The 21375-nt window shown below is 40.5% G+C and overlaps 1 protein-coding gene across 5 annotated transcripts in view; it reads right to left on the bottom strand.

The window, feature by feature from the left end:
* The window catches only part of IFT80 (intraflagellar transport 80), a 261132-nt gene that overhangs the window by 185052 nt on the left and 54705 nt on the right, over positions 1–21375 (bottom strand). Inside the window, exon 2 of one of the 5 annotated variants that reach the window (XM_066347675.1) lies at positions 18897–18975. The exons of the other annotated variants lie outside the window; for them this stretch is intronic. The gene's annotated coding sequence lies outside the window, so the exon portion shown is untranslated. The remainder of the gene's footprint in view (positions 1–18896; positions 18976–21375) is intronic. 5 annotated transcript variants of the gene reach the window in all.

The following is a 21375-nucleotide window of genomic DNA, read 5'->3' as shown; positions in this document are numbered from 1 at the left end:
AATAGAGGAAAATAGAATAAAGCATTAATGTTAAGAATTAAACAACAGGTGTGACAGCAGTGCTAACGCCAGAGGAAAGTTTGTTTAAGAAAGGAGAGCTCCCGAGTTTAACCCATCAGCAACCACGTTGCTATCAAATAGGATCTTCTGGAGAAACTGGCACAGAGAGAGGGTAAGACCTTGGCAAAGAATCTTCTGTATTTAAAAGGCAGACTACAGAAACTAAGAGGACTCTTCAACCAAGGAACACTGAGGTAGCCACACAGAGACTGGTAGGAAAAGCGGAAACGGGGAAACGTGGAGAGGGCTGCCCAGCTCCCCGGAGCGAACGGCAGCAGGGAGAGACTCGCGTGGCGGGAAGTGAGTTTAGCAGAGGGGGGAGGGTCCTGAGCCCCAGGAACAAAGCCCCAGCCTGTAGCCCGAGAGCCCAGAAGAGGCGTAAGGATAGTATTTAGCTGGAAACAAGTCAGGATACTGTTTTTGAGAAAGAGTCTGACTTCTCAGACCCAGGATCCTTCTTAAAGGGACCGCGCAGAACATCTCTCATAACCACCCACCCGGGACTCCTGGGGACGGGGGGGAGAGAGGAGAGGACTAGAGTAAGAGGAAGAGAGTGTAATCTAGGAGGCAAAGGGAGAAGCATTTTGGGAAATAGCCACCCTAACCCCTGGGATGAGTCACCCCCCCAAAGCTGAAGTGAATATTTCCCCCGGAAACAGCAATACCAGCAAAGGGAAGCAGGAGAGCAGCCAAACAAGCTCCTCCGCGGCACGCAGAACAGAGTTGCATAGAAGGAGGGAGCTTTTGGGTCTACAGTAGTGAGTCTTAGGGTCCGAGCTGCAACGCCCCCACCCACGCGGAGCCCCGGAAGGTGGGCAGCAGCGGGAGACAAAAGCGCGGTTCTGCTGGCAGGGGTGGAAGCCAGCTGGCCACCACTGGGCTCAGGTGTGAGCTCAATCTTCCCCGGCTGGGGAGAAGAGGGCGTGCAAAAGCGGTCAAGCTTAGGTGACGGCAGCCTGTAATCCAGCCTGTGGGGGAAAAGGGCGGGAAGCCAGGGCATGTTCTTTTTTGTTCCAAATTATAATGGAAAGTTTATTTAGAAAGTTACTGAGGTAGTAGAAGGGCCCTGGCGCTGGAAAAGGTGGAGACCAGCCCCTGAGCAAGGGCAGAGGAGCACAGCCTTGCCCCGCCCGTGCAACCCAGGCTTGCGGTCTCACTTGGTAGCCGGCTCCTCCCGCGGGGGTGGAGCCAAAAGCCCAATAGAGGCGGAGTTCCGCTACTGAGCTGAGCTTGGGAACGCAGTCGTGCACGGCGGTAGAGCTAAGGCTAGCAGCCGTTCCTTGAGTGGGCTCCTCCTGCAAGGGCAGGGTGAAAGCCCGGAAACAGGCGGAGACCCGCAGCTGAGCAAAGGTGCTCGCCAGTGCCCTCAGGACCAAGCATAACGTCACACACAGGGGCGGGGCAAAGGCCAAGGCCACCAATGCTTGTGCACCCAAGCACGTGATCACAGCCACTCCCATGAAGAGAAAATGCAAAGGCAGAGAAATACAACACAAATAAACCAAGAGAAATCCCCAGAAAAGGACCTAAGTGAATCAGATATAACCAAATTACCAGATGCAGAGTTTAAAATAACGATTGTTAGGATGCTCAAAGATATCAGAACAACCATAGATGGCCATTACGAAAACCTAAATAAAGAGATAACAAATATAAAAAAGGACATTGAAATAATAAAAAGGAATCAGTCAGAAATGACAAATACAATATCTGAAATAAAAAATACAATGGAAGGAATTAAAAGCAGGATAGATGAAGCAGAGAATTGAATCAGTGAGTTAGAGGACACAATAAATAAAGGCACGGAAGCAAAGCAGAAAAAAGAAAAGAGACTCAAAAAGTCTGAGGAAACTGCGAGCTCTGTGACAACATGAAGAGAAATAACATCCGCATCATAGGGGTTCCTGAAGAAGAAGAGAAAGAACAAGGGATAGAGACTTTGTTCAAACATATTATAGCGGAAAATTTCCCCCAATTAAGGCAGAAAAACATTACACATGTTCAGGAAGCACAGAGAACTCCATTAAGGAGAAACCCAAAGAAACCAACACCAAGACACATCATAATTAAAATACCAAAGCTAAATGATAAAGAGAAAATATTAAAAGCTACTAGAGAAAAAAAGACTATCACCTACAAAGGAGCCCCCATAAGGATGACTTATGACTTCTCAAAAGAAACACTTGAGGCCAGAAGGGAATGGCAAGAAATATTCAAAGTAATGCAGAACAAGAACCTACAACCAAGACTACTTTATCCAGCAAGGCTATCATTTAAAATTGAAGGAGAAATAACAAGCTTTACTAACAAAAAAAACTCAAGGAATTCACTGCAACCAAACCAAGGCTGCAAGAAATGCTAAGGGACCTGTTGTAAACAGATCAAAGGAAAAAAAGAATATAGCAAAAGAGGAATACAGTTTCAAAGAAAAAAAATGGAAATAAACAATTACATATCAGTAATAACCTTAAATGTTAATGGATTAAATGATCCCATCAAGAGACATAGGGTAGCTGCGTGGATAAGAAAACAGGACCCATACATATGCTGTCTACAAGAGACACACCTTAAATCAAAAGATGCACACAGACTGAAGATAAAAGGATGGAAAAAAATATTTCACACAAATGGAAATGAAAAAAAAGCTGGAGTAGCAATAATTATATCAGACAAAATGGACTTTAAAACAAAGACCATAGTTAGAGAAAAAGAAGGTCACTACATAATGATAAAGGCAGCAATCCAAAAGGAAGATATAACCATTATAAATATCTATGCACTTAATATAGGAGCACCTAAATATATAAAGCATACTTTGATGGACTTAAAGGGCGAGATCAACAGCAATACTGTAATAGTAGGGAATTTCAATACCCCATTAACATCATTAGATAGATCCTCAAGAAAGAAAATCAACAAAGAAACAGCAGACTTAAAGGACATATAAGATCAACTCGATTTAATAGATATCTTCAGAACCTTTCACCATAAAACAGCAGAATATACATTCTTTTCAAGCGCTCATGGTACATTCTCTAGAATAGACCACATGTTAGGGCACAAAAGTGGTCTCAACAAATTTAAGAAGATTGAAATCATATCGAGCACTTTCTCTGATCACAATGGCATTAAACTAGAAATCAACCACAATAGAAAAATTGAAAAACATTCAAACAGTTAGAAACTAAATAGCACATTATTAAATAACGAATGGGTTAACATTGAGATCAAAGAAGAAATTAAAAAATTCCTAGAAACAAACGATAATGAGCATACAACAACTCAAAATTTATGGGAGACAGCAAAAGCAGTCCTGAGAGGGAAGTTTATAGCATTACAGACATACCTCAAGAAGCTAGAAAAAGCTCAAATAAACAACTTAACCCTGCATCTAAAAGAACTAGAAAAACAACAGCAAGCCCAGAGCTAATAGAAGGAAGGAAATAATAAAGATCAGAGCAGAAATAAAAGACACAGAGGCTAAAGAAACAATACAGAGGATCAATGAAACCAGGAGCTGGTTCTTTGAAAAGGTAAACAAGATCGATGAACCTTTAACCAGACTCACCAAGAAAAAAAGAGAGAGGACTCAAATAAATAAAATTAGAAACGAGAGTGGAGAAATAACAATTGACACAACAGAAATACAAAATATTGTAAGAAAATACTATGAAGAACTGTACACCAAAAAACTAGACAATCTCAGAGGTCTCAAACTCGCGGGCCGCTGGCCGCATGCGGCCCGCCGAACAATTTTGTGCGGCCAGCAGACTAATCCACGAACTACAGTTTCTGGTCGTTTTGTGACACTGAAAAGTGTTGCATAACAGTTACCTTTTGTAGACCTAGTGCGGCCCGCCAAACGGCTGGGATCTTGCTCTGCGGCCCACATGCTGAGTTGAGTTTGAGACCCCTGACCTAGATGAAATGGACAAATTCCTTGAATCATATAATCTTCCAAAAATCAATCTGGAAGAATCAGAAAACCTAAACAGACCAATTACAACAAATGAGATTGAAACAGCTATCAAAAAACTCCCAAAAAAGAAAAGTCCTGGGCCTGATGGCTTCACAAGTGAATTCTACCAAATATTCAAAGAAGAACTAACTCCTATCCTTCTCAAGCTATTTCAAAAAATTCAAGAGGAAGGAAGACTTCCAAACTCCTTTTATGAGGTGAGCATAATTCTGATTCCAAAACCAGGCAAAGACAACACAAAAAAAGAAAATTATAGGCCAATATCCCTGATGAACTTAGATGCAAAAATCCTCAACAAAATATTAGCAAACCAGATCCAGCAATATATGAAAAAAATCATACACCATGATCAAGTGGGATTTATTCTTGGGAGGCAAGGCTGGTACAATATTCGCAAATCAATCAATGTGATTCATCACATAAACAAAAGGAAGGAGAAAAACCACATGATAATTTCAATAGATGCAGAAAAAGCATTTGATAAAGTCCAGCACCCATTCATGATCAAAACTCTCATCAAAGTGGGAATACAGGGAACATACCTCAACATGATAAAGGCCATCTATCACAAACCCACAGCCAACATCATACTCAATGGGCAAAAATTAAAAGCAATCCCCTTAAGATCAGGAACAAGGCAGGGGTGCCCCCTGTCACCACTCTTATTTAACATAGTTCTGGAAGTCCTAGCCACAGCAATCAGACAACAAAAAGAAATAAAAGCCATCTGAATTGGAAAAGAAGAAGTAAAATTATCATTAGTTGCAGATGATATGATATTGTATGTAGAAAACCCTAAAGTCTCAGTCAAAAAACTACTAGACCTGATAAATGAATTCGGCAAGGTGGCAGGATATAAAATTAATACTCAGAAATCAGAGGCATTTTTATACACTAATAATGAACTGTCAGAAAGAGAAATCAAGGACTCAATCCCCTTTACCATTGCAACAAAAAAAATAAAGTACCTAGGAATAAATCTAACCAAGGAGATTAAAGACTTGTACTCGGAAAATTATAAAACATTGATAAAATAAATCAGGGAAGATTCAAATAAGTGGAGGCATATACCGTGCTCATGGTTAGGAAGAATAAACATCATTAAAATGTCTATATTACACAAAGCAATTTATAAATTCAATGCAATACCGATGACTTACTTCAAAGATTTAGAACACATATTCCAAAAATTTATATGGAACTAAAAGAGAACATGAATAGCCTCAGCAATCTTGAAAAGGAAGAATAAAGCGGGATATCACACTTCCGGATATCAAGTTATATTATGAGGCCATTGTACTCAAAACAGCATGGTACTGGCATAAGAACAGGCACATAGATCAATGGAACAGAACAGAGAACCCAGAAATAAACCCACAGCTCTATGGACAACTAATATTTGACAAAGGAGGTAAAGAAATACAATGGAGTAAAGACAGCCTCTTCAACAAATGGTGTTGGGAAAATTGGACAGCTACCTGCAAAAAAATGAAACTAGACCACCAACTTACACCACTCACAAAAATAAACTCAAAATGGTTAAAAGACTTAAATGTAAGCCGTGAAACCATAAGCATCTTAGAAGAAAACATAGGCAGTAAGCTCTCTGACATCTCTCGCAGCAATATATTTGCTGATTTGTCTCCACAGGCAAGTGAAATAAAAGGCAGGATAAACAAATGGGACTTTATCAAATTAAAAAGCTTCTGCACAGCTAAAGACAATAAGAACAGAATAAAAAGACAAACTACACAATGGGAGAATATATTTGACGTTGCGTCTGATAAGGGGTTAATAACCAAAATTTATAAAGAACTTGTAAAACTTAATACCAGGAAGGCAAACAATCCAATCCAAAAATGGGCAAAAGAAATGAATAGACACTTCTCCAAAGAGGACACACAGATGGCCAATAGGCATATGAAAAAATGTTCAACTTCACTAATGATTAGAGAAAAGCAAGTTAAAACCACAATGAGATATCACCTCACACCGGTCAGAATGGCGCTTATCAATAAAACAACACAGAATAAGTGCTGGCGAGGATGTGGAGAAAAGGGAACCCTCCTGCACTGCTGGTGGGAATGCAGACTGGTGCAGCCACTGTGGAAAACAGTATGGAGATTCCTCAAGAAAATAAAAATCGAACTGCCTTTTGACCCAGCTATACCACTGCTAGCAATATACCCCAAGAACACCATAGCACTGTTTGAAAAGAAGAAATGCACCCCCATGTTTCTGGCAGCATTGTTCCCAATAGCAAAGATCTGGAAACAGCCCAAGTGTCCATCAGAGGACGAGTGGATTAAAAAGCTTTGGTATATATATACTATGGAATACTACTCAGCCATAAGAAATGATGACATAGGATCTTTTACAACAACATGGATGGGCCTTGATAACATTATACTGAGCGAAAAAGTAAATCAGAAAAAACTAAGAACTATATGATTCCATACATAGGTGGGACATAAAGATGAGACTCAGAGACATGGACAACAGTGTTGGGGGTACAGGGTGGGGGGAGGAGAGGGGCACAAAGATCATGGCTTTTCAGCATTTGCCATATTCCCCCTTTAATCTATAGACAGACAGCAAATATTTACTTATGGTGTTTCCACTATAAAGACTGCTGTCTTAGGGACAAATGCTGATGAACTATTTCAGCAGTTCCTCCTTCTTCAAAGACCTATATGTCAACATAGAGCTCCATGTTTCATAGGACATACTCAAGCTCACTCCAAGCTCCCTGGAGCTTTAACACAAGGGAATGCCCCCCTTTTTTTTTTTTTTTTGTATTTTTTCTTTATTTATTTTTTATATTTTTCTGAGGATGGAAATGGGGAGGCAGTCAGGCAGACTCCCGCATGCGCCTGACCGGGATCCACCTGGCATGCCTACCGGGGGGGATGCTATGCCCATCTGGGGTGTAGCTCTGTTACAACCAGAGCCATTCTAGCGACTGGGGCAGAGGCCATGGGGCCATCCTTAGTGCCCGGGGTGGCTTTGCTCCGGTGGAGCCTTGGCTGCAGGAGGGGAAGTGAGAGACGGAGAGGAGAGAGGGGATGGAGAGGGGGAGGGGCGGATGGGCGCTTCTCCTGTGTGATCTGGCCAGGAATCAAACCCGGGAATCCTGCACACCAGGCCAATGACTCCTACGGGTCTACCATATCATGCTTTTTACTTAAAAAAAAAAAAATTTACATTTGTTTTGAAGGCTGATGAACAGGAGACACCAAATCTTTTTTGCCTGCAAACTACTACCTTCTTCATTAGATCCAGCTAATAACACTGTTTTGTCTTTTTCCAAATAGCTCCAGATATATGGAAAATATTTATATAGGCGGTTGGGGATCCTCAAATCCCTCAGCGAGATCTTCTGAGCATGGCTTTTAAGATACCTAGAGGCAGAAAAAGCCCAACAGAGATCAGGGGAACTACCAGCTTTTAGGATACACCCTTAAAGGCTCCAACGCCCCAAAGGGGTCTCATAGGATGCCATCTGGGTCCTGCTTCAATAGTGGAAAGGAAGGTCATTGAGCTAAAGTCTCCCAGGCTTACACGCCTCTGCTGTGAGGAAACAGGGACACTGGAAGGTGGGCTTTCCCCTCACTCCTCTAAGGGAGGGTTCAGTCTCTTCCAGCCCTGCTCCAGCCACCTATGACCTAACCTTGCCCAGAAAGCTGTGGTTTGCCACTAAAGGCTGAAGGTGCCCAGGGCCATCGGCCCCATCTACAACACTGTGGACGAGCCTAGGGTATTTCTTCCAAGAAGCAGGTAAACTGATCTCATTTGCACAAGGGCCACTTAACTATGTTTTGCCTGAATAGTCAGGTTTTTTATTCTTCTCTCAAAGATCTCTGTTGTGGGTGTTGATAGTCCTATTTTCTGCTGCTTTGCTTAGTATATAGTGTTTCCTTTATCCCTCCTACCTCAATGCCCCACTCATATTTCAGGCTGGGACATACTCCTAATGTAGAGCTCTCCTTCCCCCTTTTGCCAACTTGTATTATGAATTTACCTTTGCCACCCAGCTTAGGGTATCCCAAGGTTCTCTTTACCATGCCAAAGTCGCAGAGCTCCAGGGAAAAGCAACCTGGTCTCAACTCTCCAGGCAGAGGAGAACAGAAGCTCCATATCCACGCATGCTGCAAATGGCTTTTCTAGTCTACCTGAATCATTACCAGCTAGAAGCAGCTGTCATGGGGACTTGGACATGAGCTGCAAAGTATAGAATTGTGACAACAGTTCCAGCGCCATGCGGACTTTTCCTGTGTGGACTTTTCCTGGACTCGGGCTCCCTGTGACAGCTCCTAACAGACTGAACTGTGGTTGGGTTGCATTTTTCGGGGATTTGGCATGGTGATGGGGCCAACTTGGACTTGGTGAACATGTTAAGGACACTACTCTTTTATGGATTCTTGCTGTATTGGCCAAGAGTTTGCTTAAAGGCTTTTAATCACTGTAAAAAAAAATAGAAGACTGGATAAAGAAGATGGGGCACATATACACCATGGTATACTATTCAGCTAGAAGAAATGATGACATCAGATCACTTACAGCAGAATGGTGGAAACCTGATAACATTATGCAGAGTGAAATAAGCAAATCAGAAAAAAATAAGAACTGCAGGATTCCATACAGTGGTGGGACATAAAAGCGAGACTAAGAGACATGGACAGGAGTGTGGTGGTTACGGGGGATGGGGGGAGGGAAGGTGGGAGAGGGGGAAGGGGAGGGGGAGGGGTACAAAAAAAAACTGGATAGAGGGTGACGGAGGACGATCTCTCTTTTGGTGATGGGTATGCAGCAGAACTGAATGACTAGATAACCTGGAAATGTTTTCTTTTTTTTTTTTTTTCTTTTTTTTTTTCTTTTTTCTGGAGCTGGAAACGGGGAGAGACAGTCAGACAGACTCCCGCATGCGCCCGACCTGGATCCACCCGGCACGCCCACCAGGGGGCGATGCTCTGCCCATCCTGGGTGTCGCCATATTGCGACCAGAGCCACTCTAGCGCCTGAGGCAGAGACCACAGAGCCATCCCCAGCGCCCTGGCCATCTTTGCTCCAATGGAGCCTTGGCTGCGGGAGGGGAAGAGAGAGACAGAGAGGAAGGCGCGGCGGAGGGGTGGAGAAGCAAATGGGCGCTTCTCCTATGTGCCCTGGCCGGGAATCGAACCCGGGTCCTCCGCACGCTAGGCCGACGCTCTACCGCTGAGCCAACCGGCCAGGGCTGGAAATGTTTTCTTTGAGTATATGTACCCTGATTTATTGATGTCACCCCATTAAAATAAAAATTTATTTATATAAAAAAAAAAGAATTAAACAACATTATACTAAGTGAAATAAGCCAGTCACAAAGCACAAATACTATATGATTCCATTTGTATGAAGTATCTACAGTAGTCATACAGACAGAAAGTAAAGTGATGGTTGCCAGAGCTGGAGTGGGGGGGGGGGAGCGGGGGGGATTAGGGAGTTATTGTTCAAGGGGTTTAGAGTTTCAGCTCTGCAAGACGAGATGAGTTCTATGGAGATATGGAGATGATAGTAACACAACATGATTAAGTACATACTTAATGCCACTGAACTGTACATTTAAAAATGGTTTACAAAAATAAAAGAATTACATTTAGGAAATAAAACAGACAAAACCAATACCAAAAGCAGAAAAATTTCAGCCAGGAAAGAGAGAAGGCATGATTTGTCTACAGGAATGTACCTACAGATAAGAGGTTGAAAAGCATCAGTAGTGAACAAAAATGTGAAGAATAGATAAGAAATGCAAGAGCTAGATCATCAGTACATTAATACCAAGTTCTTTTTAGGTCATTTACATATTGGCTAACAGCTGGGTGTTAATATTAATAGTTGAAATTAATGGTTTGCTTTATGACTACTAAAGGTCTTATTTTAAAAAGTTCAATTTTTATCAACTCTTCTAAACTGATAGCTCTCGTCAGATTCCTGTGACTGGTTCCCAGAAGAAGGAAAGAGGCAAATCTTTTATTCAAATTGGTCCCATCATAGAACTACACAAGAGCTCTCTTGTATGACAGGGGAGAGAGAGGTAGGTTCACCATTTCCAGGAACAGATTCAAAGACACAACAAGCACACTGGTTTTCAAACGTAGTATACTTCAACTACAAAAGACCCCCAGCCCCACCCCACTCGAATTAACCATGTGCATTTGCTAAAGCGTGGATATATGCTGGGATATACATTTCCTTGCAACTCTAGTTATCATTATAGCTAGATCCTGCCAACCATACTTTAATGTTATTTTTATTACCTATATTTATAATCTTTTTACAGGGTGTCCTAATAAATGCAGGGTGTTTATTACTATTCTAGCCAATAAACCATGTGATTCACAAATTTAAAAATAAGAAGTCATCTTTGCCCTAGTCGGTTGGCTAAGTGGTAGAGTGTCAGCCCAGCGTGTGGAAGTCCCAGGCTCGATTCTCAGCCGGGCACACAGGAGAGGAGGCACCCATCTGCTTCTCCACCCTTCCCCCTCTCCTCTCTTTGTCTCTCTCTTCCCCTCCCACAGCCAAGGCTCCACTGGAGCAATGTTGGCCTGGGCACTGAGGATGACTCCATGGCTTCCACCTCAGGCACTAGAATGGCTCCAGTTGCAACAGAGCAACACCTCAGATAGGCCGAGCATTGCCTCCCAGTGGGCAACCTAGGTGGACCCTGGTAGGATGCATGCGGGAGTCTGTCTCTCTGCCTCCCCACTTCTCACTTCAGAAAAATATAAAAAAATAAATAACTAGTCATCTTTAATTCATCCTTTTAATTCATCAACTGGCACAAAAGAATCACACTCAACTGATATACTAGAGTACTGTGCAACTATTTAAAAAATGAGATGAATCTGTATGTGTTGATATAGAATGATGTTTACAATACATTAAATAACAACTGGTATACAGAAATATTATATAACTCAGTCCCTTTTGTTTAAATAAAAAGGGATATATATTCAAGCTATGGGATACTAACATTTTTTTCTAGGAAGATATACAGGGCACTTAACGGAGACCTCTGTGAGGATAGGAGCACTGGGATGAGAAGCAAAGCTTTTCATTCTCATTTTAAATGTTTTTGTACTATTTTAAGTTTTTTACCATGTTCATAGTATTTTATTTATCTATGTATATATTATAGAATTAACTGAGTGATTAGATTAGGGCCTGTTGTATTTTCTTCTTTATGTATTTCTGCATCATAAGATCATCATTCTCATTCTCTTTGCAGTCTCTATTACACTTGACCTGCTTCTTATAGTGACCCCTTCCTAGTGATCTTCAGACATACTGTACATTGTTTTCTTCCTTACTTAAAATGGGGCTTGCCTGACCTGTAGTGGTGCCGAGGATAAAACATCGACCCGGAATACTGAAGTTCCTGGTTTGAAACCCTGGGCTTGCCTAGTCAAGGCACATTTAGAGAAGCAACTACTAAGGGTTGGTGCTTCCCACTCTTCCCCCACCCTCCTCTCTCAAAAAAAAGATCAATAAATAAAATCTTTTAAAATGGGGCCAACAATATCTATTTCACAAGTTGATTATGATGGTTAAATGAGATTAAGTATGTAAATGTCCAGTAGAGTGGTGAAACAAAGTAGGAATTTAATAATTGTTACCTATTTGTAGTGCAAGTTGGTGTCTTCATCACTCCGCATATATTCACTCTTGTCCTAGGTACAAAAAATTTCTCCTTGGAACAGACTTCCTCACTCTTGGCTCATGTGTCTTGAATGGGGCCAGGATGAGATCCAGACTTAAGCCAATTAGAGCATTCCATTCCCTTCGCACAGAGACTGTTTCACAGATGGCCCAGAACTTTTATTGAAGCAAATGAAGGGGAAGAAAAACTCTCTTTACCCCCAGTCTTTAATTTTAGAAGACTTGAGGCTGGAGTTACTGTAGCTATTTTACCACAGCAGGGAGACAGGCTGAAGTTGCCAAAAGCCACTACTGGAACCTAAGAATAATGCCAAGACAGCGATATGCAAAGCAGAGCAAACAAAGAAACCAAATCCTGCTCTCTCTGTTTGAACACTGAATCCAGTTATACTCACCTAATTTTTTGGTTATAGGAGCCAATATTTTTTTCTTAAGACAAACTGAATTGAGCTTTTTGTCACATGTAATCTAGAGTCCTACCAGAGACAATAATTACTATAATTATTTCTTTGCCCTAGATTCTAAGAATGAACATTTTCTGTATTCTTACAACCTTAAAAACCTAATCTATTTTTAGTGTTCCAACTATTCTTATAACACGAACTCTTCCTATTTTCTCTCTTGAGCTATATTCTCTACCTACTGCACATCGGATGTATCTTCCCATAATCTCAATAAATATGAATAACAATAAAATCATCTTTCAAAAGGGTCCTTCCCAAAAAAACTGTTCCACTTTCTCACTTCCTATTTTCTCTGCATTAAGTGAGAGTTTCAACAAGGTTAACTTACTTGGGTGTTTACATTATCAAGAGGTATATCCATTACTATCTGTCCTTCTATATCCAATTTATTAATCCTAAACAATATTTTCTAGGTACTTATACATCACTTACATGAGTTCATGTTTATTTATTCATTTTGGTTTATTAGTTAATATCTAATTAACTCAAATATTTACAATTACAAACAATATTTTTAAACATTTTCCCACAAATCTAATTTCACTTTATAAAATCTTGTGACCATATTAGAAGGCAGACAAACTTATATTATATTAATGACAAAATCATGCTCTTAAAGAATTGCAAATGTTGCCTGACCAGGCGGTGGCACAGTGAATAGAGCATCAGTCTGGGATGCTGAGGATACAGGTTCAAAGCCCCAAGGTCGCCAACTTGACTGCAGGCTCCCCAGCATGAGTGAGCAAGGGGTCACCAGTTTAAGCATGTGATCAAAGACATGACCCCATGGTCACTGGCTCTGCTGGAGTTGTGTTTCCTGCCCCCCATCAAGGCACATACGAGAAAGTAATCAATGACCAACTAAGGTGCCACAACTCTGAGTTGATGCTTCTCATCTCTCTCCCTGTCTGTCTATCCCTGTCTGTCCCCACCACCACCATCTCTCTTGTGCGTGCTTTAAAAAAAAATTGCAAGGCCCTGGCCGGTTGGCTCAGTGGTAGAGCATCGGCCTGGTGTGCAGGAGTCCCGGGTTCGATTCCCGGCCAGGACACACAGGAGAAGCGCCCATCTGCTTCTCCACCCCACCCCCGCTCCTTCCTCTCTGTCTCTCTCTTCCCCTCCCGCGGCCAAGGCTCCATTGGAGCAAAGTTGGCCTGGGCACTGAGGATGGCTCTGTGGTCTCTGCCTCAGGCACTAGAATAGCTCTCATTGCAACAGAGCAACACCCCAGATGGGCAGAGCATCGCCCCCTGGTGGGCATGCCAGGTGGATCCCAGTCAGGCACTCTGCCTCCCCGTTTCCAACTTCAGAAAAATAAAAAAAAATAAAAAAATTGCAAATGTGGGTTTTAATTCTAATTCCAACTTTTTTTTTACATTTAAAATGTGAAAAGTAAGGATTCTCTTCCCGGTCTGCCTGAAATTACAGATAATGGTTGTTAATAGATTATTTTAGACCAGAAAGATGAGACAGTTATACTTTCCGAAATGATTATAACATAGTCCATTTCAATTGGACCAGTCTTTTTTTTTTTTTTTTTTTGGACCAGTCTTTTTTTTTATAATTAGATAGTGTTAATGTCATGAGAAATATCTGAAGTATTGTCAGTATCAATCAAGTCTTTATTTCTTGTGACTGTAATCTCTTCTCAAATCACTTAGAATTCTAAGTATCCTATTTCCATTCTAGATTTAAATCTACTCTGTAGCTGTTCATTATGAATTTCTTTTGTTCATTATACAACTTGGTTTAAGCCTGTTTTGAAAATATTTGTTCTGAGTGGGCATAGTTAGTTTCAACTAAATCAGTTACTCTATTGATTTATTGAAATTACATTCCTTTATTATCAGTCACTAAAAGCTACCATTATTTACAACACTCATCAAAGACAGGTAAACTAGGATTTGTTTGTGATTTACCATTCTTCCTATCCCTTCATCATGAATTCACAGATTCAAACAAAGAATGGTATCTGACTTTAAGAGTTTTACTCTTAACTTTGTAAATTAAAATCTATAAAAGCTATAGATTTTTATTTCTTTCAAAATGTGTCAGGATATTTTCCATTCCACTATGTAGGGATTTCTCAATTCTCACATAGAAAACTGTACAATAATCTAAGTCATGCCTGATCTCAGCCTCTTTTACCTTAACACATCCCACATGATTACTGTTTTCTGTTTTTTTTAACCAAGTCATTACTTAGCCCAAAATTTTTCTAAGAGACGCTTCCTGTATATCATATCTAGAGTTCTTGATCTGGCTTTCAAGACCCTTCAAAAGCTAACCTTCATCTAACTTGACATCCCATTATACATCCTTATCACAATATCAAATGCCTATAGTATGTATGCTAGATGAAAAATCATAAATAATCCTATAAGATAGATATTATATGCTGGTTTTATAAATAAATACTCCCAGAGACACTGGTAAGTAAATTCTCCAAGCATATAGCAAAAAAATAATGATGGGATTCTGTTAAATGTTACATCTTTCTCCCATTGTGCCATCTCTCATATACACCACTCAATTTGTTCAAGTTGTTGCTTTTTCCTGGTTGATATCTCTCCAACTCAGGTTCAGCAGTGTTTTACAAAGTTCAAAACTCCAAAAGATTTCAGTAGCTCTGAAAAAGAATCCCTATCTCTTCTCGTATGCCTAGCAGCCAAAAATTTTCCCTTCAGCTTTGTCTGTAGTGTGCACTACAGAAACAATAAATATAAAGTTATAATATCAAATCAATCCTTATTCAAACTATACCAGTCTCCCAATCTCACTAGATTCACACACTTGTGGTGAGTGCCCACACCCTATTTTGAGACTTATTGGACCTGATTTAATACTCCTCATGATAATAATCATAATACTTACTTAGAATGACAATATAAATTCATTCATAAAGCAGATTTATTGATATTCAAGTATGCAAGACCATATGTGTGCAAAATTTAAAGGAAAAAAATGAGGCTCCTAGTTCTCAATGTCAAGTATGTAAGAGTTGCTGAACAAGTACTTTCTGGGAGATTAAGACCACATTTGAGAATCTGATCAGAGTTCTGGAAAAAACAATTCTCCAGAAAAATACACAAAGACAGAATTCAGTATACAATTTTGGGGGTGGGGGGCTATGAATTCCACTTATGCCAAAATACTAACTACCAGACCTACATACTTTAGGTTAAAAACTCACTCACATGGTCAGAGAAATGGCGCCGTGTGGGTAAACCCAATATCTTCCCTTGAAATTTCAACAATTTCAACAACTAAAGAGAGAGAAAAAATCTCAGCAGCACCTGAAATATACACACACCAGACAAAGGTACAATTGGGTGAAAGGTGGCTGAATATATACATATAATCCACTCTGAAGGTAATAAAACGGAGAACAAAACAGGGTATTTTGCTTTCCTCGCTGATTTGAGGAAGGCGTGCTTTCGTCTGAAGCCGAGCAAGACTAGAGTCGGAGGCAGACGGAAGGAGCAGGGCTGGGTGGATGATCAAGCAGAAGAAAGAACATGCCAGCTCTGCTTGACATCGCGGACGCGGGGATGCACAGACGGCAGACTCTGACAAAGCTTACCAGGGCGGGGTGCCCACAGGAGCCGGCACCAGCGCCACAGCTTCGTGCGCTCCCAGCTTCCGATCGCAGGCAGTGTGCGAGTGGCTCCACTTGACACCACTGGTGTGGGCACGCACACAGGCTGGAGAGCTTAGCCCCAGATTATCAGCGGTGGACATCTGCGTGGGCTGTTGCCAGCATCTTTGTGTATTCCCAGTTCCACGACCACCAGCACAAAACGTGCGCAAAGGCAGAATCCCTGGGCCTGCGACAGCCTGGGCGGAGACTCCGCGGGGCCCATACAAGCTTCAAAGCGTATTCCTGCATTCCCGGCTCCACTGAGATCACAGGCACTGTGCACTCAAATGGGCGGGTGCAGGCTAGTGTGCACTGCTGAAGTCACGGGGGCTGGGCACGCACATGGCTTGCTGCGGGCTACCAAATAGTGCACAAGGGAGAAGCCTGTGGAGCACTGAGGCGTACTAGACATGCCCGGGGGCCCTTAGAAAGGTGCTTGATCTGCTATCGGTTCCCAGCCCGTGGCACGCTGAGATGTGCTAGACCTGTCCGCCAGCCCTTAGAAAGGCACTAGATCTGCAATGGGCTCCCAACCTTGCCTGCTCTCGCTGGTGGCTCTGGTTGGCACAGCCTTACCCAGAACTGTGCTTTGAGCAAAACGGTACTGGAGGAAGGACCTTGCTGCTCTTAGAGCCTCTTGCTCTACAAGCAGTGGCTAGGGCGAACCTCACAGCTATGTCACCAGGTTGCTAGCTCAGGTGGGAGAGACGTGGGGAGAGGCACCTGGAAAACTGAGACTCCCATTGTCAGAGCCTCCAAGCCCTAACAAGCCCCGCCTATCAACGGGACTGAGGCCCCACCTACGTCACCACCACAGTGGCACAACAGAAAACCACTGCACAAGAGCCCCACAGGGGAAAAACCTGTAGTACAGCGCCACCTGTCGAAAAAAAGGGAAGAAGCTACCTCTCAAAACCAGGAAAAAATTACATTTTTATAACTTTCTTTTTCTATTTTGGTCATTTTATCTTCTTTCCTTTTTATTCTTTCTTTTTCCTTTTGAACTTCATTACCTATAGTTGTTACAGTGTTAATTCTTGTTTTATATGAGGGTTTCATTTCAAAAACCTTTCCTTTTTTTTTCTTTTCCTTTTTCTCTCATTCAATCGTCATTTATCAACAAATTATTAAATTTTTGATTCATATTTTTTTTTGTGGCATTCTGTGTTTTTTACTTCATTTTTTATCTCTTTTGTCATCTTTCCTCAGTTCCTGCTCCTTGTTCTCTGTAGTTTTTGTACCACTTATCATTATAGAATTTTAATTTTTTCACATTTTCAATTTTTATTTTTTTAATTATCTCTTATTAGTGTTATTAACAATACCACTCTCAAATGCCATTAAGGAAAAAGACATCAAATACCATGGATTCAAAAGACAGAGATGTAGCTCAGACAGACTATAAAAATCCTCTAGAAAAATATTTCAATAGCTTAGAAACCTTGGAGTTAAATGACAGAGAATTAAAAACTGCAGTCCTAAAAATACTCATGGAAATAACAGAAAGCACAGAAAGGCAATTTAGAGAGCTCAAAAAACAATTCAATGAACAAAAAGAGTACTTCACCAAGGAAATTGAAACGATAAAAAGGAACAAAACAGAGATGAAAAACTCAATACATGAAATGAAAAACGAGGTAACAAGCTTAGCTAATACAACAGGACAGATAGAGGAGAAAATTAGAGACATAGAAGACAGGCAACTAGAGACACTACAGAGAGAAGAGGAGACGAATTTTAAAAAAATGAGAAAGTCCTACAGGAATTTTCTGACTCCATCAGAAAAAGCAACATAAGAATAATGGGTATATCAGAAAGAGAAGGGAGAGAAAATGGAATGGGGAACATATTCAAACAAATAATCGATGAGAACTTGCCAAGCCTGTGGAAAAAACTAAAGCCTTGAATCCAAGAAAAAAACAGAATACTGAGTTACCTTAACCCAAACAGACATAGTCCAAGGCATATCATAATAAAATTATCACAAACCAATGACAAAGAAAAAATCCTGAAGTCAGCCAGGGAAAAGAAGAATACAATATATAAAGGAAGACCCATTAGATTATCATCAGATTTCTCAGCAGAAATGCTACAAGCAAGAAGAGAGTGGATCCCAATATTTAAAGTACTGAAAGAGAGGAACTTCCAGCCAAGAATACTATATCCATCAAATCTATCCTTCAATACAAAGGGGAAATAAAAACATTCACAGATATATAAAAGATTAGGGCATTTATCACCAGAGAACCCACACTTCAGGAAATACTATAGGGGGTTATCCCACCAGATACAAAGAACAAAACACAACAAAATCACAAGTAAAAGCTCCAACAAGATCACAATAAAAACAAGATTAATCTGTGACAACAGAAACAAAAAAGGGGAGAGGACAAAGGTTAACAGTAGCAAAGGAGGATGGAGTCCAGGAGCACTCATAAGATAATGTACTACACTGAATATGATATATATCCTTTTTATTACCTAACGGTAACCACCCCTAAAAAAACCAATACAGAAACACATGACTTAAAAAAAGAAGAAACAGCCTGACCAGGCAGTGGTGCAGTAGATAGAGCCTCGGACTGGGATGCAGAGCACCCAGGTTCAAGACCCCGAGGTCGCCAGCTTGAGCGTGGGCTCATCTGGTTTGAGCAAAATCCCACCAGCTTGAACCCAAGGTCACAAGGTCGCTGGCTCCAGCAAGGGGTTTCTTGGTCTGCTGAAGACCCACGGTCAAGGCACATATGAGAAAGCATCAATAAACAACTAAGGTGTTGCAACGCATAATGAAAAACTAATGATTGATGCTTCTCATCTCTCTCCGTTCCTGTCTGTCTGTCCCTGTCTATCCCTCTCTCTGACTCACTCTCTGTCTCATTTTAAAATAAATAAATAATTTTTAAAAAAGAAGTATGGAATACAACCAAATACAAATGACAGAAAAAGAAAAGAGAAGAACCAAACAGGATACAGACCTATCAGAAAGCAATATATAAAATGGCAGTAGGAAACCCTCAAGTGTCCATAATTACATTAAATGTAAGTAGATTGAACTCACCAATAAAAAGACACAGAGTAGCAGAGTCGATCAAATAAGAAAATCCAACTGTATGCTGCCTTCAAGAAACACATCTAAGCTACAAGGATAAAAACAAATTCAAAGTGCAAGGTTAGAAAACAATTCTCCATGCAAATAACATCCAAATAAAAGCAGGTGTAGCCATTCTCATATCTAACAATGCTCACTACAAGACAACAAAGGTAATCAGATAACGATGGTCATTTCATAATGATAACGGGGACATTGAATCAAGAAAACAAAATACTTCTTAATATATATGCACCAAACCAAGGAGCACCAAAGTATATAAGATATCTACTACTGATGTAAAAATAAAAACTGACAAAAATACAATCATACTTACAGACCTCAATACACCGCTGACCGCTCTAGATCGTTTGTCCAAACAGAAATACTGGCCTTAAATAAAACACTAGAACAATTGGATATGATAGACATCTACAGGACATTTATTTCATCCCAAAATGCCAAAGTATACATTTTTATCCAGTGTACATGGAACATTCTCAGTAATTGACCACATGTTGGGCCACAAAACTAACATCAACAAATTCAGAAAGACTGATAATACACCAAACATATTCTGTGACAACAAAGCTTTGAAACTAGAATTCAACTGCAAAAAAGAAGTAAACAACAAAGCTTTGAAACTAGAATTCAATTGCAAAAAAGAAGTAAACAAACACACAAACTTTGGTAATTAAACAACATACTTCTAAAACATGAGTGGGTCAAGAAAGAAATAAAAGCAGAGATCAAAAGATACATAAAGACAAACGAAAATGACAATACAACATATCAGAATCTCTGGGATGAACAAAATCAGTAATAAGAGGGAAGTTCATATCACTACAGGCTTATATGAACAAACAAGGGAGAGCCCGAATAAACAACTAAACATCACATTTTCTTTTTTTTTTTTTTTTTTTGTATTTTTCTGAAGTTGGAAACGGGGAGGCAGTCAGACAGACCCCCACATGCGCCCGACCGGGATCCAACCGGCATGCCCACCAGGGGGCGATGCTCTGCCCATCTGGGGCATTGCTCTGTTGCAACCAGAGCCATTCTAGCGCCTAAGGCAGAGGCCATGGAGCCGTCACCAGCACCCGGGGCCAACTTTGCTCCAATGGAGCCTTGGCTGCGGGAGGGGAAGAGAGAGACAGAGAGGAAGGAGAGGGGGAGGGGTGGAGAAGCAGATGGGCGCTTCTGTGTGCCCTGGCCGGGAATCAACCCAGGACTCCTGTACGCCAGGCCGACGCTCTACCACTGAGCCAACCGGCCAGGGCCTAAACATCACATTTTAAGTAACTAAAAAAGAAGAACAAAGGTAACCCAAAACCAGCAGAAGAAGGGAAATAATAAATATCAGAGCAGAAAATAGAGAACAGAAAAACTATAAAAAACAATCAATAAAACAAGGAGCTGGTTCTTTGAAAAGATCAACAAAATTGACAAACCTTTGAAAAGACTCACTAAGGAAAAAAGAGAAAGGACTCATAAACAAAATCCAAAATGAAAGAGGAGAAATCACCACAGACATCATAGATATACAAAGAATTATCATAGAATACTATAAAAAACTATATGCCACCAAATTTAACAATCTAGAAGAAATGGATAAATTCCTAGAACAATACAATCTTCCTAGACTGAGTCATGAAGAAGTAGATAGCCTAAACAGACCCATAAGCAGGAGGAAATAGAAACAACTATCAAAAACCTCCCAAAAAATAAAAGTTCAGGGCCAGACGGCTATCCTAGTGAATTCTATCCATCAATCAAAGAAGATTTGGTTTCTATCCTACTCAAAGTCTTCCCAAAAATTGAAGAAGAAGCAATACTTCCAAACACATTTTATGACATCAACATTAACTCTCATACCAAAACCTGGCAAGGACAACACAAAAAAAGAAAACTACATACCAACATCTCTAATAAATACAGATGCTAAAATACTACACAAAATACTAGCAAAGTAAATACAATGACACATTAAAAAAATAATTCACCATGATCAAGTGGAATTCATCCCACAATCACAAGGATGGTTCAACATTCGTAAAACAGTTAACGTAATACACCATATCAACAAAACAAAGAAAACCAGTATGATCCTATCAGTAGACGCAGAAAAGGCATTCGATAAAATACAACATCATTTTATGTTTAAAACATTCAATGAAATGGGTATAGAAGGAAAATGACATAATAAAGACTATTTATAACAAACCATTAACTAACATCATATTAAATGGCAAAAACCTGAAAACTTTTCGTTTAAAATCAGGAACAAGACACGGCTGCCCACTCTCTCCACTTTTATTTAACCTAGTGCTGGAAGTTCTAGCCAGAACAATCAGACAAGGGAAAGAAATAAAAGGCATTCATATTGAGAAAGAAGAAGTAAAGGTTTCACTTTTTGCAGATGATACGATCCTGTACATCGAAACCCCAA

The sequence above is a fragment of the Saccopteryx leptura genome, chromosome 8, assembly GCF_036850995.1.
Source record: "Saccopteryx leptura isolate mSacLep1 chromosome 8, mSacLep1_pri_phased_curated, whole genome shotgun sequence".
Classification (NCBI taxonomy): domain Eukaryota; kingdom Metazoa; phylum Chordata; class Mammalia; order Chiroptera; family Emballonuridae; genus Saccopteryx; species Saccopteryx leptura.
This window is presented reverse-complemented; position numbering and strand designations above follow the sequence as displayed.